The sequence below is a fragment of the Silene latifolia genome, chromosome Y, assembly GCF_048544455.1.
Source record: "Silene latifolia isolate original U9 population chromosome Y, ASM4854445v1, whole genome shotgun sequence".
NCBI classification, from domain to species: Eukaryota; Viridiplantae; Streptophyta; class Magnoliopsida; order Caryophyllales; family Caryophyllaceae; genus Silene; species Silene latifolia.
Genome location: NC_133538.1, coordinates 289,932,161 through 289,943,197, shown reverse-complemented (window position 1 = coordinate 289,943,197; position 11,037 = coordinate 289,932,161). Strand labels below are relative to the sequence as shown.

The 11,037-nt window shown below is 39.6% G+C and overlaps 1 non-coding gene across 1 annotated transcript; it reads right to left on the bottom strand.

Annotated features, from left to right (window-relative positions):
• Window positions 1–8,107: 8,107 nt before the first annotated feature.
• On the bottom strand, window positions 8,108–8,214 carry LOC141635584 (small nucleolar RNA R71). Its single transcript, XR_012540260.1, has one exon. It is a non-coding gene; the product is annotated as a small nucleolar RNA R71 (small nucleolar RNA).
• Between the last annotated feature and the right edge of the window lie 2,823 nt (window positions 8,215–11,037).

Genomic DNA, 11,037 nt, shown 5'->3' with positions numbered 1-11,037 from the left:
GGTTTAGCATCATTCTATAGGTGGTTCATCCAGGGTTTTAGCTCGATTATGGCTCCAATTACAGAGCTAACCAAGAAGGGAGAGTTCGTGTGGACTAGCAGCGCCCAAAAGGCGTTTGAAGACGTGAAGCACAAGCTGTGTTCTGGACCTGTTTTAGCACTACCCGATTTTAATAAATTGTTTGAAGTTGAGTGTGATGCGAGTGGTGTTGGAATTAGTACCGTGTTAATGCAAGAGAAGAGGCATATTGCATACTTTAGTGAGAAATTAAATGGTGCAAGGCTAAACTATTCAACCTACGACAAAGAGTTTTATGCAATCGTGAGAGCATTGGACCATTGGAGTCATTATCTGCGTCCGAAGCCGTTTATATTACATTCTGATCACGAGGCTCTTAAACACACTCAAGGGCAGCAAAAGTTAAGTCCAAGACATGCTAAATGGGTTGAATTTTTACAATCATTCACGTTTTCTTCAAAATACATGATGGGAAGTTCTAATGTCGTAGCTAATGCCTTATCATGAAGACATTCATTATTAATTGAATTGGATGCAAGAATTCTTGGTTTCGAACATATCAATGAACTGTACAAATCTGATCCAGAATTCTTAAAAGAAATTATCGAGCCCATAGGTTTGTATTATGTTCAAGATGGTTATCTTTTCAAGGGTAATCGATAGTGCATTCCAAATGGGTCGATAAGCGAGTTATTGGTGCGTGAAGCTCATGGAGGGGTGCTGGACATTTTGGAGTGAACAAAATGAACGACATCCTAGGAGAGCACTTCTATTGGCCAAGAATGAACAAGGACATGCAAGAAATTGTGGCGAAATGCGTGGTGTGTCAAAAGGCTAAGAGCATGTTCAACAAAGGCTTGTATACACCTCTGCCCGTACCTAAGCAGCCTTGGAACGAGGTAAGCATGGATTTTATTCTAGGTTTACCAAGAACTCAGAGGGGTAAGGACTCAATTATGGTGGTAGTTGATCGATTCTCAAAGATGGCGCATTTTATTCCGTGTCATAAGACTGATGATGCAACTAAAGTGGCTGATTTATACTACCGAGAGATCGTTCGATTACATGGAATACCTCTTACTATTGTTTCAGATCGAGATGTAAAGTTTCTTAGTTACTTATGGAAAATGTTATGGCGTTTGGTAGGAACTAAGAGTCTTTTCAGTACATCACACCATCCACAAACAGATGGTCAGACCGAGGTAACCAACCGGGCTCTGGGGGTTTATTCCGAGGATTGGTTAGTAACAGCACGAAGCATTGGGATATAAAATTAGCTCATGCTGAATTCGATTATAATTGTACACCATTGATGACTACCAGGACGAGATCTATTCGAGATTGTCTATGGCGTGAATCCATACTTGCCCATCGATTTAGTGCCCATTCCAAAGAAAGATGTGTTGAGTTTTGAAGCCAAGGAGCGGCAAGCAGCATTTCTCAGAGTATGTGAGCAAGTTCGAGCTCAAATTGAGAAGGCAAATACTAAATACAAGGAGAAAGCTAATAAACATCGTAAGCAACCCATTTTCAAAGAAGGCGATCTTATGTGGTTACATTTAAGGAAGGAACGATTTCCGTCCAAAAGGAAGAACAAGTTGGTGCCACGAGCGGATGGTCCATTCAAGATCCTCGAATGTTATGGCTCTAATGCATACGAGCTGGAATTGCCGAGTGAATATGGTGGAGTAAGCGCAACAATCAACGTAAGTGACCTGTCACTTTATTTAGAAGACGAGGATTTGAGGGCAAATTCTGAAAAAGAAGGAGAGAATGATGCAGGAGCATACTCGGAACAAGCAAATGAAATCCTAAATAGCCAAAATATGACTCAACTAGTAAAGGGGTTTGAGCTTGGTTTGAATAGTGTATTAATGCTAAAATGGGAAGGCAACGGAGCTGCATATCACGGTTCCCTAGGTCACGTAGGAGCTGCACGTCACGGTTCCTAGGCCGAGTAGGATACACGATTTCCTAAATCGTGTAGGAATATAAATTCGTTTAATTTATTTTTTTCGTATAATTTAGGAAAGCTAGTTATTTCCTAATCCTAGTTTAATTAGAATACCCTAAATCTGATTGTATTTTAATTATTAGTATTTTAATAAACTTCCTAGTTAGTTTAGGAAAGAGGTAGATAGCTTGGTTTGCAAGCTGAGGAATTAGGACTCGAGTCAGATTGTGACCTCGAGTAGGAGTATAAGTAGAGCCGTGTAATCAGAATTACACACACATTGATTTCCAGAAATAAGATTGTTTACGTTTGTGAGCATTATTCGATTAAGTTTACGCGCTTAGTCTTAGACCACCCTTGCGAGGTTGATTGCATAATTTCGCGTTTTCTACCTTGCGAGGCTAGGACTAGGATTCACCATACTATCCGGTTACTCCCACATCCACGAATTAAACAGTCTAATTAACACAAATTCCGCTGCAAATTTACCAATTACAAACAATATACACATACACGAATTTAGCTAGCATAAACGAACAGTTCTACGATCAGTTCAAACTCGTTAATCCATATAGTTTTACATCAAATTGGTATCAGAGCAAGGTTCAGATTTATTCCTTAATAGATCTGTCTTGGGACGTTGCTAATCATCGTTAAAGACAGTGATGATGCTCCGAAAACATGGGAAGACGGTCATAACGAGCTGAAGATAGAGATAGCTCAGATGTCTTATGTGTTGAAGAACATAGCAGCCATGTTGAAGGATAAGGAGAAGAAAAAGAGTTTGGACAGTCCATCCGAATCTGAAGAAGATGAGCAGCCAAGTGGAAAGTCGAGAAATAAGAACGATGATGATCGGGGTTTAAAACTCGATATTCCGGACTTTGATGGCGAGATGGATCCAGAAAAATTTCTGGATTGGGTAAGACAAGCTGAGAGGGTTTTCGAGTATAAAGAGTATGATGACAAGAAGCAATTTAAAGTTGCAATCTTGAAGCATACGATGTACGCGTCTTTATGGTACGAGAATCTGAAAAAACAGAGGAAAAAGGAGGGAGAAGATAAGATCGAATCTTGGATTAAACTAAATAAGCACTTGATTAGACGATTCCTGCCCAGAGATTACGAGCAATAAAACTATCTAAAGCTTCAATCTTTAACGCAAGAAAGTATGTCGGTGACTGAATACATCAAAAAATTCGAGAAGATGTCCATTGTGTGCGATCTAGAGGATAAGGAAGAGCTAAGGTGGCGAGATTTATCAAGAGCTTAACACCCGCACTTGCAACGAAGGTAGAAATCCAGAATTATGACTAGTTTAGCGACGTTTGTAGATTGGCATTAAAATTTCAAAAACATGATAAGGCACGAAAACCTTTTGCTTACTCCAAGGGGACGAGTTCGGGAACAAGTTCTTATTCCAGGCCAGCTCCTAGCAAGCCTAAAGAAACCCCAAAAGAAGAAACTAAAGACAAAGGTAAGGGTGTTGTCGAGCTAAAAGGAAATTCTTTAAGGCGTTGTTTCAAGTGTCAAGGATATGGTCATATAGCAAACGAGTGCCCTCAGAACCGAGCCCTAACAGCTCAAGAATTGTATGATATGATCCCTGTGTTTGTCACGCCAGAGGTGGAAATGGTTCAAGAGAATGTTGGAGCTGATGGTGAAGGAATGGTCTATGACTTGGATCCGTTAAGTGAAGAGGAATGTTTGGTGCTGCGTAATTTGTATATGGAGACGGGTTCAGCTGAAAACAAACAACAAGAGTAGATCTTCCACACTCGGTGCAAGGTAAACCACAAAATTTGCAATCTTATTATGGATAGTGGGTCATGTACTAATGTAGTACCAAGGGACCTTGTTGATGAACTGAAATTGCAAACTAGAGACCGAGTTAAACCATATAAATTACATTGGCTGAATGGGGAGAATGGGATTCAAGTAAAGAAGCAGGCCTTAATTTCGTTAAGTTTAGGACCCTATACTGATGACGTGTGGTGCGACGTAATTCCTATGAATGCATGCCACATTCTATTGGGTAGACCTTGGCAATTCGATGGAAGCGTAGAACATGACGGGAGATCCAATGTATATAACGCGATGAGGGGTATTGTCACATATAATGTGAAACCTATGTCACCTAATAAGATTAAAGAGTCTAAAATAAATAAGGGGAGTATGTTTATGGAGGCTCGGGAGGTTGAGGAGGCTATAGCTCGTGGAGAACGAACCTATGTTCTGATGGTTCGTGAATTGGGGTCCATTGGTGTGAGTAATAACCGTGGAGTACATGGGCTGTTATAAAAGTTTCGGGATATATTTCCGGATTAATTACCAATTGGGTTGCCTCCTATACGTGGTATTGAACACCAAATAGATCTGATTCCAGGGGCGGCATTGCCTAATAAGCCGGCCTATCGATGTAATCCAGAGGAAGTAAAAGAGTTACAGAGACAAGTCCAAGAATTGATGGATAGGGGATATGTACAAGAGAGCTTAAGTCCGTGTGCGGTCCCTGCGTTATTAGTGCCAAAAAAGGAAGGGACTCGGCGAATGTGCATTAACAGTAGGGCGGTAAACAACATTACAATCAAATATCGCATTCCTATTCCAACACTTGATGATATGCTTGACGAACTTTCTGGTTCGAGTGTCTTTTCTAAGCTGGATTTGAGGAGTGGTTATCATCAAATGAGGATTCGAGAAGGAGATGAGTGGAAGACCGCGTTTAAAACAAAGCAGGGGTTATATGAATGGCTCGTGATGCCATTTGGACTTTGCAATGCTCCTAGTTCGTTTATGAGGTTGAGGAATGAAGTGTTAAGGCCTTTCCTTAACAAATTTGTGGTGGTCTATCTTGATGACATTCTAATCTATAGCAAAGATGAGGAGGAGCACAAACAACATTTACGAGCTGTGTTTGAGACTTTACGAAAACATAAGCTCTATGGTAAACTCGAAAAATGTACTTTTATGGTGTCAAGTATTGTTTTTCTTGGTTATATTAAAGGTAAAGACGGAGTAAGTATGGACCCATCCAAGGTCGATGCTATTCAAGCCTGGATGGTTCCTAAATTAACTACAGAAGTGCGAAGCTTTCATGGTTTAGCATTATTCTATAGGCGGTTTATCCAGGGTTTTAGCTCGATTATGGCTTCAATTACAGAGCTAACCAAGAAGGGAGAGTTCGTGTGGACTAGCAGCGCCCAAAAGGCGTTTGAAGACGTGAAGCACAAGCTGTGTTCTGGACCTGTTTTAGCACTACCCGATTTTAATAAATTGTTTGAAGTCGAGTGTGATACGAGTGGTGTTGGAATTGATGCCGTGTTAGTGCAAGAGAAGAGGCATATTGCATACTTTAGTGAGAAATTAAATGGTGCAAGGCTGAACTATTCAACCTACGACAAAGAGTTTTATGCAATCGTGAGAGCATTGGACCATTAGAGTCATTATCTGCGTCCGAAGCCTTTTATATTACATTCTGATCACGAGGCTCTTAAACACATTCAAGGGCAGCAAAAGTTAAGTCCAAGACATGCTAAATGGGTTGAATTTTTACAATCATTCACGGTTTCTTCAAAATACATGACGGGAAGTTCTAATGTCTAACCTGATGCCTTATCACGAAGACATTCATTATTAATTGAATTGGAAGCAAGAATTCTTGGTTTCGAACATATCAATGAACTGTACAAATCTGATCCAGAATTCTCAAAAGAAATTATCGAGCCAAAAGGTTTGTATTATGTTCAAGATGGTTATCTTTTCAAGGGTAATCGGTAGTGCATTCTTAATGGGTCGATTAGCGAGTTATTGGTGCGTGAAGCTCATGGAGGGGCTATTGCTGGACATTATGGAGTGAAAAAAATGAATGACATCCTAGGAGAGCACTTCTATTGGCCGACAATGAACAAGGACGTGCAAGAAATTGTGGCGAAATGTGTGGTGTATCAAAAGGCTAAGAGCACGTTCAACAAAGGCTTGTATACACCTCTACCCGTACCTATGCAGCCTTGGAACGAGGTAAGCATGGATTTTATCCTAGGTTTACCAAGAACTCAGAGGGGTAAGGACTCAATTATGGTGGTAGTTGATGGATTCTCAAAGATGGCGCATTTTATTCCGTGTCATAAGACTGATGATGCAACTAAAGTGGCTGATTTATACTACCGATAGATCGTTCGATTACATGGAATACCTCTTACTATTGTTTCAGATCGAGATGTAAAGTTTCTTAATTACTTCTGGAAAATGTTATGGCGTTTGGAGGAACTAAGCTTCTTTTCATTACATCACACCATCCACAAACAGATGGTCAGACCGAGGTAACGAACCGGGCTCTGGGGAGTTTATTGCGAGGATTGGTTATTAAAAGCACGAAGCATTGGGATATCAAATTAGCTCATGCTGAATTCGATTATAATCGTACACCATTGATGACTACCAGGACGAGCTCTATTCGAGATTGTCTATGACGTGAATCCATACTTGCCCATCGATTTAGTGCCCATTCCAAAGAAAGATTTGTTGAGTTTTGAAACCAAGGAGAGGCAAGCAGCATTTCTCCGAGTATGTGAGCAAGTTCGAGCTCAAATTGAGAAGGCAAATGCTAAATACAAGGAGAAAACTAATAAACATCGTAAGCAACCTGTTTTCAAAGAAGATGATCTTATGTGGTTATATTTAAGGAAGGAACAATTTTCGTCCAAAAGGAAGAACAAGTTGGTGCCACGAGCCGATGTTCCATTCAAGATCCTCGAATGTTATGGCTCTAATGCATACAAGCTGGAATTGCCGAGTGAATATGGTGGAGTAAGCACAACATTCAACGTACGTGACCTGTCACCGTATTTAGAAGACGAGGATTTGATGGCAAATTCTCAAAAAGAAGGAGAGAATAATGTAGGAGCATACTCGGAACAAGCAAATGAAATCCTAATTTGTCGAAATGTGACTCAACTAGTAAAGGGGTTTGAGCTTGGTTTGAATAGTGTATTAATGCTGAAATGGGAAGGCAACGGAGCTGCACATCACGGTTCCATAGGTCATGTAGGAGCTGCACCTCACGGTTCCTAGGCCGAGTAGGATACACGATTTCCTAAATCGTGTATGAATAATAAATTCGTTTAATTTACTGTTTTCGAATAAAGTTAGGAAAGCTAGTTATTTCCTAATCCTAGTTTAATTAGAATACCCTAAATCTGATTGTATTTTAATTATTAGTATTTTAATAACTTTCCTAGTTAGTTTAGGAAAGAGGTAGATAGCTTGGTTTTCAAGCTGAGGAATTAGGACTCGAGTAAGATTGTGACCTCGAGTAGGATTATAAGTAGGACCGTGTAATCAGAATTACACACACATTGATTTCCTGAAATAAGATTGTTTACGTTTGTGATCATTATTCAATTAAGTTTGCGAGCTTAGTCTTAGATCACCCTTGCGAAGTTGATAGCAATGCGAGAGAAGGGTCTTACATTGTTTGCTTTTCTCTTTTAAAGGTTTTAGAATAAGTAAAGAGGTAAAAGAATATTGACGGAAAGGTTTATATAATCTTTTCACGCGTTGCTATCAAACTCGGGAAAACCCGTATAAACCAACTTAATCGATCGAGTAAGTCACTTACTCGATCGAGTGCTCCATACTCGATCGAGTAACCCACTTACTCGGTCGAGTACCCATCAGCAGTACACAATTTTGCACGCAACACTCACTTACTCGACAGAGTAAGCCCTACTCGATAGAGTACCCAGCAGCACATAAAACCGTAATATTACACTTTACGATAATTCCAAACCCACCGCAGCTATGCTTCCAAGGGGTATCACTACTAACCAAATTAGAGTCACGGATTTCGAGATCAAACCGTCTTTCATTAGCCTTGTGGAGAGGAGGCAATTTGGGGGAAGTCCTTTGGAGGATCCCAATTTGCATGTGCAAAACTTTTGTGACTATTGCTTAATGATTAGGCAAATGGGAGTCACACAATCTCTAATAAGGGAGATACTTTTCCTTTTTTCGTTGAAGGAAAAGGCTAAGCTATGGATAAATAGCCTTGATAGAACTGCCATCGGGATCACCAATTGAGAGACTTTGGCACTTGCTTTTTATCAAAAGTATTTTCCACCGGAGAAAACACAAACTTTTAGGAGTCAAATCATGAGGTTCTGTCAACAAGGGCTAGAGAGCCTATATGTAGCTTGGAAAAGGTACAAGGAGTTACAAAGACAATGCCCACATCATGGGTTTGATCCTTGGTTTCTAGCTATTACATTCTACAATGGATGTAATGCCGAGTCCTGTCGTGTTCTAGATTCCGCTAACAATGGGCGGTTTAATCAAATTGACAACAATATTGCCCATGTCACAATTGAATCTATGGCGATTCATGATTCACAATATGTCAATTCCCGAAGTATAGCGTTGAAGACTAAGGAAGAGTCTTCCGATACAACCGGTTTAAAAGCTCAAATTACCTTACTTCAACAACAATTGTAGACCCAAAATACAAGTTCATCTCTTCAACAAGTCAATGCTATGTCCACTACTAGCCAAATACTTGTATGTGAAGGTTGCGGAGGTATGGGCCATTCCAGCGCTTTGTGTAGGGCCACCATTGAGGAGGTAAATCCTTTTTAAAGTTTTACACAAAGTTCATTTCCACTGGGTACTTTTTCAAATATTTACAATCCCAACACAAGGTACCACCCGAATTTGTCTTATAAGAGCGCAAATGTGCTAAATCCTCAACCACAAAATACTTTTGTGCCCCAACAACCACAAAACAATTTTGTACCTAAACCACAACAACAAAATACTTCATTCCACAACAACAAAGGTTCAATTATCCACGGGCTATTAAATCAAAATCAAAGGCCACCTCAACAAAACTTTCAACAAAACTTTCAACCAACCCAAGGTCAATCTTCAAATTCCCAACAAAATGAGCCCCCTATGCCCAAAGAAAGTGAGAAGGTACTTGTTGAAATGGAGGTTTCTCCCATTTCAAAGAAATTTGAAGTTATTCCCAAGAAGGTTGTTGAACCAATTGTCATTGAAAAAGTGAAAGATGTGGAGGATGCTCCTCCAAATAAAGATGTTAAAGTCAAAGTTCCAGAAAAAAGTAAAAGTGCCTTTCCCTCATCTATTGGCCAAATATCAAAAGGAGACTCAATTCGGTAAGTTAATGGAAGTGGTGAAGAATTTACAGGTAACCGTTTTTTTCACCGAATTAATCACTCAAATTCCATCATCGCTAAATTCATGAAAGACATTTTAACTAAGAAGAGGACTTTTAATGATGTTGAAACTATAGCATTCACCGCCAAGTGTAGTTCTCTTTTACAAAATAAGTCCCTTCCTAAGTTAAAAGATCCCGGTAACTTTTCTATTCCATGCACCATTGGCACCTATACTATTGATAACGTTTTATGTGATTTAAGTGATAGTGTGAGTGTGATGTCATATTCCATTTGTTATAAGTTAAATATGGTAGTCTTAAAATGTACTAGTGTCACTTTGCACATAGCGGACCGTTCTATAAAACGCCCTTGGGGAGTTTTGGAGGATGTTCCTGTTAAAGTTGGTAAATTTTTCATTCCGGTTGATTTTATTGTTCTTGACATGGCCGAAGATGCACAAATCCCAATCATTTTGGGTAGACCTTTTCTACATACCACGGGTACGGAAATTGATGTCAAGAATGGTAAGTTGACTTTGGAAGTTGGTGACGATAAGGTCACATATAACTTGAATTGTGCCAGGAAGAGTCCAATGCTTGAAGAGTCTTGTTATTCTATTGACGTTTTTGATATTGTTGATGTTATGATAGAAGACTCTATACCTCGATCTTTGGCTAAAGATCCCTTGGAGGCACTTTTGTTATTAGAATCGTTTGCAGGTGATGATGAGATCGGATGTGAGGAAGTTGATGCTTTGGAGGTTGAATTGAATGAAGAAGAGCTATCATTGGTGGAAAGCTCACAATTCATAGGTTTGGTTTCTACTCCTTAAGATCTTGAGGTACAAAAACCGGAACTTAAACCCCTCCCCTCTAATTTGAAATATGCTTTTCTAGATGAGTCGGAAATATGTCCGGTCATTGTTAGTGCTCATATGAGTGAGAGTCAAATATCTTCATTGCTAAAAGTGTTGAGAACTCACAAGAAAGCCATTGGTTATAATCTTGATGATTTAAAGGGCATAAGCCCGGATTTTTGCATGCATAGAATTTACCTTGAGGAGGATCATAAACCATGTATCCAAGGTCAAAGACATCCAAATCCGAACATGCAAGAAGTGGTTTAAAAGGAGGTCATAAAATTATTGGATGTTGGAATTATTTATGCAATTTCCGACTCTAAATGGGTTAGTCCGTTTCAAGTGGTTCTTTAGAAAGGAGGAACCACCATAGTGAAAAATGATAAAAATGAACTCATTCCTACTAGAATTGTGATGGGATGGCGCACGTGCATTGACTATAGTAAGTTAAATTTGGCCACCAAGAAAGACCATTACCCATTACCCTTTGTTGACCAAATGTTGAAAAGGTTGGCATGTCACAAGTACTTTTGCTACTTAGTTGGTTATTCCGGGTCTTTCAAATACCCATTCACCCGGATGACCAAGAGAAGACCAAATTTACATGTCCCTATGGTACCTTTGCTTATCGTAGGATGCCTTTTTGTCTTTGTAATGCCATCGTTACTTTCCAACGTTGCATGATAAGCATCTTGTCTGATTTCATTGAATCTATCATGTAGGTGTTTATGGATGACTTTCGCGTTTATGGTTCTTCATTTAACGCATGTTTGGCTAAGTTGACTAAAGTTTTGAAGCGTTGTGAAGAAGTTGACTTGGTTTTGAATTGGGAAAAGTGCCACATCATGGTGAATGAAGGAGTGGTGCTTGGCAATATTTTTTCCGAAAGAGAAATTGAAGTGGACCGTGCTAAGGTCCAAGTTATTGAAAAACTACCCCCACCGGTAAATGTCAAGAGTGTAAGGAGTTTCTTTGGCCATGTGGGATTTTATCGCCGTTTCATCAAAGACTTTTCTAAGATTGTCAAACCC